We start from the raw sequence: 9,074 nt of genomic DNA on the forward strand, positions 1-9,074 counted from the left end.
GAGCTTCGGTGGAGATGTCAAGTCATGGCTGACCGACAGGTGCTACGCTTTGTCATGCCTGGTCGGCAGGTGCTACGCACGACAGATCTTCCAAAGACTTCAAGCTATGTCGGCTGGTGGTACTTGGCAGCATGGTGCTGAGGTGTATCAGTGGCGACCGTGAAGTGCTCAGCTGTTTGTGCGCAGGGAGGAGGTGTTGTTGGGCGCCGTGGTGGCGTCAACGATAGCTGGACCAAGCAAGGTTGATGCATCAGTACAGTTCTGAAGATGGAGCGGTGGCAGTTGGCGGCGACGGCCTCTGAGTGCACGCCGGACCGGTGAGACCCATGCCCGGCAGGCGTCCTGGATGGGACCTCAGGTCTTAGATGTTAGGTTTGGCTGCGATGTCTGTTTGGTATTAGGCCCAGGCTATCTGCGCCCCTTCATTAACTGGATAGAGTTGCTTAGACGGCGACTTTAGACTTACTGTTGTATTACTTTGTAAGGTTTTGTGAGAATAATTAATAAAGTGGCCGTATTCATCGCCCAGATGCAGAGGCCGGGGGTCATCCTCCTTTTCTAAAAAAAATTAAAAAAAATTACTCCCTCCGTTCCTAAATACTTGTCTTTCTAGATATTTTAACAAGTGACTACATACGGAGTAAAATGAGTGAATCTACACTCTAAAATATGTCTACATACATCCGTATGTGATATTCATTTGAAATGACTAGAAAGACAAGTATTTAGGAACGGAGGGAGTACGTGCAAGTGCATGGTGGATAGTAGTAGTGTGTATTAGAGCAACTCCAACCGGCTGACCCAAATCGTGTCTGATTTTGCGTGTGTTTTGTCCATTTGGGTCGGCCGAGCAAACATGTTTGCCTGCTTTTCGTTTGGGTCAGCCGATACGCCGATCGATAGCAAACGCATTTTGTGACATGTCCGCTTAACATTTCGTCAAATATGTAGCAGGCAGTAGAGCACATAGCGGCTGCGCGCGAGGAGGCGAGGCCGACGGCTGCAGCAGCACAGGTCGGGCGCGGGCGCGAGGCGAGGCCGGCGGTCGAGCGAACCCCACGCCAGTGAGACGAGGCAGGGCGAGCACCGCGCGACACGACGAGCGCGGCGAGCATGATGGCGTGGGCTCCGGGAAGGCGAGGCCAAGGCCGACACGTTCACCTCTTGGGAGCAATTCGATATGCGGCGGGAGCTCCAACTCCTTGGGCAGTAGTGCCTGCGGCCTAGCCAGCACGACCACAAGCTTGAGCGGCGGCGACACCTAAGGAGTCTCGCCGAGGGGATGGAGCGATGGTGCAGCTGCTACCGGGCGACAATGGCGAGGTGTGTAGCGGGAAGAGAGAAAATAAATAAAAAAAGGTGGATGGGTGGACGGCAGGTGGGCCAGAAGGGGCATGCAGCGGACAGAGGCGGACGAAGAGAACACAAAAATTTTCCGTTTTGTGTTCGCTGCATTGGGCACTGATTTTTACCTGCGCAGACACAGACAGATGTGAGCAGACCATTTGAATCGCTGCGTTATAGTTGCTCTTATAGCCGCGTACTAGTGCACAACATGCTGCATGCGCAGGTGGTGGAGTTGCTGAGTTGGGAAGCCATCTAGTGTATTTCATGAGGTAGGGAGGAACGTATAGCACAACGCGCATGAAAATCTATCTAGCTATCTATTACCACTATAAAAGAAAGAGAGGGGGCAAATCCAAACAATCAGATTCATTCATTAGCAAGATCTAATGGCTCTTAATCATTCTATGGTTAACGCAACAAACCACGGAGTTAAGCCACGATCGCTAAGCCCTACCCCAATAAAACCGCTGCATACGACACCACGCCCACACGACCTTTTCCCCGCTCCTCCTCCTCGGACACCAGCGTTCGCCAGAGCCGCCGCCTCCCGCGCCATTGGCCACCCGCCGATCCACTCAGCCTCCACCGCCGCCGATCCACTTAGCCTCCACCGCCGCCGATCCACTCATCCTCCGCCGCCGCTCAGCTTGGCCTCTGTCGCCACCACCGGTCCTGCTTCCCCGCGGACAAATACGAGCATGAGCAGCCCCCCACTGGTCCAAGAACGCGGGAACACTACTAGGGAAAACCCTAGTAGTAGCGCGGGTTTTGATGCTATCAGCAGTGCGGGTAGTCGCGCTACTACTACGGCGCTACAACTAACAGTTAGTAGTAGCGCGGTATAAACCCGCGCTACTACTATTGACTATATCAGTAGCGCTTTTATGGAACACGCTACTATTAAGTAGCTGCAGCGCTTTTCTATCCCCGCGCTACTGCTGTATCTTTCATCATTTTCCCTATTCCCTGCCCCATTTCAGTTTATAAACTGCAGTTTCACATGTACCAGATAACAATACCATATAGTCATACAGTAGTCATACAATATCATAAACCATTATAGGTACTCATACATAGTCAACATGCATCGTCACATGAATATAGCATATATGATAAGCAATACTAGGTAGTCTAATAGCCACACATATATAGCAGTTCTACTAGGTATATATAGTCATACAGCCACACACACATATGTAGTTCTAGATGATATCGACGACGATCATCATCCTCAAGACTGGGCGGTGGGTGTTCCTGATAGTAATTAGGATGGACTGTCCAACACGAAGATTCTTGCCAACGAGGAATCTCTTCCACCCAACAGAGTTTAAGTGTGTGCGACCGTCCGTGTGTGCTATCTCTTGAGCACTGCGTTGGTTTTCCCTTAAAGAGGAAAGGGTGATGCAGTAAAGTAGCGTAAGTATTTCCCCAAGTTTTTGAGAACCAAGGTATCAATCCAGTAGGAGACCACGCTCAAGTCCCACACACCTACACAAACAAATAAGAACCTTGCAACCAACGCGATAAAGGGGTTGTCAGTTGCTACCTCTTGAGCACTGTGTTGGTTTTCCCTTGAAAAGGAAAGGGTGATGCAGCAAAGTAGCGTAAGTATTTTCCTCAGTTTTTGAGAACCAAGGTATCAATCCAGTAGGAGACCACGCACAAGTCCCTCGCACCTACACCAACAATAAATCCTTGCAACCAACGCAATAAAGGGGTTGTCAATCCCTTCACGGTCACTTACGAGAGTGAGATCTGATAGATATGATAAGATAATATTTTTGGTATTTTTATGATAAAGATGCAAAGTAAAATAAAAGGTAATAAAAATAGCTAAGTGTTGGAAGATTAATATGATGGAAAATAGACCCGGGGGGCATAGGTTTCACTAAAGGCTCCTCTCGAGAGCATAAGTATTACGGTGGGTGAACAAATTACTGTTGAGCAATTGACAGAATTGAGCATAGTTATGAGAATATCTAGGTATGATCATGTATATAGGCATCACGTCCGAGACAAGTAGACCGACTCCTGCCTGCATCTACTACTATTACTCCACACATCGACCGCTATCCAGCATGCATCTAGAGTATTAAGTTCATAAGAACAGAGTAACACTTTAAGCAAGATGACATGATGTAGAGCGATAAACTCATGCAATATGATATAAACCCCATCTTGTTATCCTCGATGGCAACAATACAATACGTGCCTTGCTGCCCCTACTGTCACTGGGAAAGGACACCGCAAGATTGAACCCAAAGCTAAGCACTTCTCCCATTGCAAGAAAGATCAATCTAGTAGGCCAAACCAAACTGATAATTCGATGAGACTTGCAAAGATAACCAATCATACATAAAAGAATTCAGAGGAGATTCAAATATTGTTCATAGATAAACTTGATCATAAACCCACAATTCATCGGTCTCAACAAACACACCACAAAAGAAGATTACATCGAATAGATCTCCACAAGAGAGGGGGAGAACATTGTATTGAGATCCAAAAAGAGAGAGAAGAAGCCATCTAGCTAATAACTATGGACCAGAAGGTCTGAGGTAAACTACTCACACATCATCGGAGAGGCTATGGTGTTGATGTAGAAACCCTCCGTGATCGATGCCCCCTCCGGCGGAGCTCCGGAAAAGGCCCCAAGATGGGATCTCACGAGTATAGAAGGTTGCGGCGGTGGAATTAGGTTTTTGGCTCCGTATCTGGTAGTTTGAGGGTACGTAGGTATATATAGGAGGAAGAAGTACGTCGGTGGAGCAACGTGAGGCCCACGAGGGTGGAGGGCGCGCCCAAGGGGGTAGGCGCACTCCCCTACCTCGTGCCCTCCTGGTTGATGTCTTGACGTAGGGTCCAAGTCCTCTGGATCACGTTCGTTCCGAAAATCACGTTCCCGAAGGTTTCATTCCGTTTGGACTCCGTTTGATATTCTTTTTCTGCGAAACTCTGAAATAGGCAAAAAAACAGCAATTCAGGGCTGGCCCTCCGGTTAATAGGTTAGTCCCAAAAATAATATAAAAGTGTATAATAAAGCCCATTAATGTCCAAAACAGAATATAATATAGCATGGAACAATCAAAAATTATAGATACGTTGGAGACATATCAAGCATCCCCAAGCTTAATTCCTGCTCGTCCTCGAGTAGGTAAATGATAAAAACAGAATTTTTGATGTGGAATGCTACTTGGCATAATTTCAATGTAATTCTCTTAATTGGGGTATGAATATTCAGATCCGAAAGATTCAAGACAAAAGTTTAATATTGACATAAAAATAATAATACTTCAAGCATACTAACTAAGCAATTATGTCTTCTCAAAATAACATGGCCAAAGAAAGTTATCCCTACAAAATCATATAGTCTGGCTATGCTCTATCTTCACCACACAAAATATTTAAATAATGCACAACCCCGATGACAAGCCAAACAATTGTTTCATACTGTTAGTGTTCTCAAACTTTTTCAATCTTCACGCAATACAAGAGCGTGAGCCATGTACATAGCACTATATGTGGAATAGAATGGTGGTTGTGGAGAAGACAAAAAAAAGGAGAAGATAGTCTCACATCAACTAGGCGTATCAACGGGCTATGGAGATGCCCATTAATAGATATCAATGTGAGTGAGTAGGGATTGCCATGCAACGGATGCACTTAGAGCTATAAGTATATGAAAGCTCAATAGAAGGAACTAAGTGGGTGTGCATCCAACTCGCTTGCTCACGAAGACCTAGGGCATTTTTAGAAAGCCCATCATTGAAATATACAAGCCAAGTTCTATAATGAAAAAAATTCCCACTAGTATATGAAAGTGATATCATAGGAGACTCTCTATCATGAAGATCATGGTGCTACTTTGAAGCACAAGTGTGGTAAAAGGATGGTAACATTGTCCCTTCTCTCTTTTTCTCTCATTTTTTTATTTCGTCCGGAGTCTCATCCTAACTTGTGGGGGAATCATAGTCTCCATCATCCTTTCCTCACTTGGGACAATGCTCTAAAAAATGATGATCATCACACTTTTATTTACTTACAACTCAATACTTAGAACAAAATATGACTCTATGTGAATGCCTCTGGCGGTGCACCGGGATATGCAATGAATCAAGAGTGACATGTATGAAAGAATTATGAACGGTGGCTTTGCCACAAATACGATGTCAACTACATGATCATGCGAAGCAATATGACAATGATGGAGCGTGTCATAATAACCAAACGGTGGTAAGTTGCATGGCAATATATCTCGGAATGGCTATGGAAATGCCTTGATAGGTAGGTATGGTGGCTGTTTTGAGGAAGATATATGGTGGGTGTATGATACCGGCGAAACGTGCGAGGTATTAGAGAGGCTAGCAATGGTGGAAGGAGGAAAAGTGCGTATAATCCATGGACTCAACATTAGTCATAAAGAACTCATATACTTATTGCAAAAATCTACAAGTTATCAAAGCAAAGTATTACGCGCATGCTCCTACGGGATAGATTGGTAGGAAAAGACCATCGCTCGTCCCCGACCGCCACTCATAAGGAAGACAATCAATAAATAAATCATGCTCCGACTTCATCACATAACGGTTGACCATACGTGCATGCTATGGGAATCACAAACTTTAACACAAGTATTTATCAAATTCAAAACTACTCAACTAGCATGACTCTAATATGACCATCTTCATATCTCAAAACAATTATCTAGTATCAAACTTCTCATGATATTCAACACACTTATAAATATATTTTTTACTAATCTTGAATGCCTATCATTGTCAAAGCAAACTACCATGCTGTTTTGTAGGACTCTCAAAATAATCTAAGTGAAGCATGAGAGAACAATAGTTTCTATAAAACAAAATCACCACCATGCTCTAAAAGATATAAGTGAAGCACTAGAGCAAAAACTATATAACTCAAAAGGTATAAGTGAAGCACATAGAGTATTCTAATAATTTCCGAATCAAGTGTGTCTCTCTCAAAAGGTGTGTACAGCAAAGATGATTGTGGTAAACTAAAAAGCAAAGACTCAAATAATACAAGACGCTCCAAGCTAAACACATATCATGTGGTGAATAAAAATATAGCTCCAAGTAAAGTTACCGATGGAAGTAGACGAAAGAGGGGATGCCTTCCGGGGCATCCCCAAGCTTTGGCTTTTTGGTGTCCTTAGATTATCTTGGGGTGCCATGGGCATCCCCAAGCTTAGGCTCTTGCCACTCCTTGTTCCATAATCCATCAAATCTTTCACCCAAAACTTGAAAACTTCACAACACAAAACTTAACAGAAAATCTCGTGAGCTCCGTTAGCGAAAGAAAACAAAACACCACTTCAAGGTACTGTTATGAACTCATTCTTTATTTATATTGGTGTTAAACCTACTGTATTACAACTTCTCTATGGTTTATAAACTATTTTACTAGCCATAGGTTCATCAAAATAAGCAAACAACACACGAAAAACAGAATCTGTCAAAAACAGAACAGTCTGTAGTAATCTGTAACTAACGCAAACTTCTGGAACTCCAAAAATTCAGCCAAAATAGGACGACCTATAAAATTTGTTTATTGATCAGCCGCAATTCGAATCTATATTTTATCACGTTCTGGTGATTTTTAACAATTATTTTTGTGAACAGAAAGTTTCTGCAATTTTCAGCAAGATCAAATAACTATCATCCAAGAAGATCCTATAGGTTAAACTTGGCACAAACACTAATTAAAACATAAAAACACATCTAACCAGAGGCTAGATCAAATATTTATTCCTAAACAGAAGAAAAAAGCAAAAAACTAAAAATAAAATTGGGTTGCCTCCCAACAAGCGCTATCGTTTAACGCCCCTAGCTAGGCATAAAAGCAAGGATAGATCTAGGTATTGCCATCTTTGGTAGGCACTCCATAAGTGGCTCTCATAATAGATTCATAAGGTAATTTTATTTTCTTTCTAGGGAAGTGTTTCATGCCTTTCCTTAACGGAAATTGGAATCTAATATTCCCTTCCTTCATATCAATAATTGCACCAATCGTTCTAAGGAAAGGTCTACCAAGGATAATAGGACATGAAGGATTGCAATCTATATCAAGAACAATAAAATCTACGGGCACATAATTAGTATTTGCAACAATAAGAACATCATTAATTCTTCCCATAGGTTTCTTGATGGTGGAATCCGCAAGGTGCAAGTTTAAAGAGCAATCATCAAAATCACGGAAACCTAGCAAATCGCACAAAGTTTTTGGGATCGTGGAAACACTAGCACCCAAATCACACAAAGCATAGCATTCATGATCTTTAATTTTAATTTTAATAGTAGGTTCCCACTCATCATAAAGTTTTCTAGGGATAGAAACTTCCAACTCAAGTTTTTCTTCATAAGATTGCATCAAAGCATCAATGATATGTTTAGTAAAAGCTTTATGTTGACTATAAGCATGTGCAGAATTTAGCACGGATTGCAACAAGGAAATACAATCTATCAAAGAGCAATTATCATAATTAAATTCCTTGAAATAAAAAATAGTGGGTTCATTAATATCTAGAGTTTTGATCTCTTCAATCCCACTTTTACCAATTTTTGCATCAAGATCTAAAAACTCCGAATTTTTTGAACGCCTTCTAGGTAAAGGTGGATCATATTTAGTCCCATCATTATCAAGATTCATATTGCAAAACAAAGATTTAATTGGGGACACATCAATAACTTTTAGATCTTCATCTTTATTTTCATAGGAATTAGAAGAACACGCTTTCATAAAGCAATCTTTCTTAGCACGCATCCTAGCAGTTCTTTCTTTGCACTCATCAATGGAGATTCTCATGGCTTTGAGAGACTCATTGATATCATGTTTAGGTGGAATAGATCTAAGTTTTAAAGAATCAACATCAAGAGAAACTCTATCAACATTCCTAGCCAATTCATCAACTTTAAGCAATTTTTCTTCAAGCAAAGCATTGAAATTCTTTTGCGAATTCGTAAACTCCTTAACACTAGTCTCAAATTCAGAAGGCATCTTATTAAAGTTCCCATAAGAATTGTTGTAGGAATTACCATAATTATTAGAGGAATTACTAGGAGGCCTAGGATTAAAGTTTCCTCTATACGCGTTGTTACCAAAATTATTCCTACCAACAAAATTCACATCCATAGATTCATTATTATTCTCAATCAAAGTAGACAAAGGCATATCATTACACTACAAAAAAAAGACACATCCGTGGCATTTTGGGCCGAACGAATTTTTTTTCTGTCATACATATGACACTTCTATGACGATAATATTGACAAAACCCGGTATCATCATAGATGTGGTGGGCTCCTACTTCTATGACAAAAAATCATGACAGAAAATGGGCTTTTCGTCCTGGGCGGGCCGGAGACGCAGCTGCATGACATTCTTTGGGCCGTCCATGACGGAAAAAACCGTGGTAGAAGCGAGGGGGAGGAAAATTTCGGGGAGTTCCCGGTTACGGTGGGAGGTCGGGGGCCGAGCGATGCGCGTTTCTCTCGTACACGTACGCGCGTGTGTGCGAGGCGTTGGCTCTAACTGAACCCGAGCGAGGCATTGGGCTCTAACTGAACCCGAGCGATTGCACTGCAGGCTACGCGTTACTGAACCCGAGCGATCGATCGATGGCTGTTAACTGAACCCGATCGAGCGATTCCTTCGCTACTGCTGCTAACTGAAGCCGATCGATTGGATGAACAGTGAGCGTTGCGGGG

This window comes from Triticum aestivum, chromosome 7D, assembly GCF_018294505.1.
Source record: "Triticum aestivum cultivar Chinese Spring chromosome 7D, IWGSC CS RefSeq v2.1, whole genome shotgun sequence".
Classification (NCBI taxonomy): Eukaryota; Viridiplantae; Streptophyta; class Magnoliopsida; order Poales; family Poaceae; genus Triticum; species Triticum aestivum.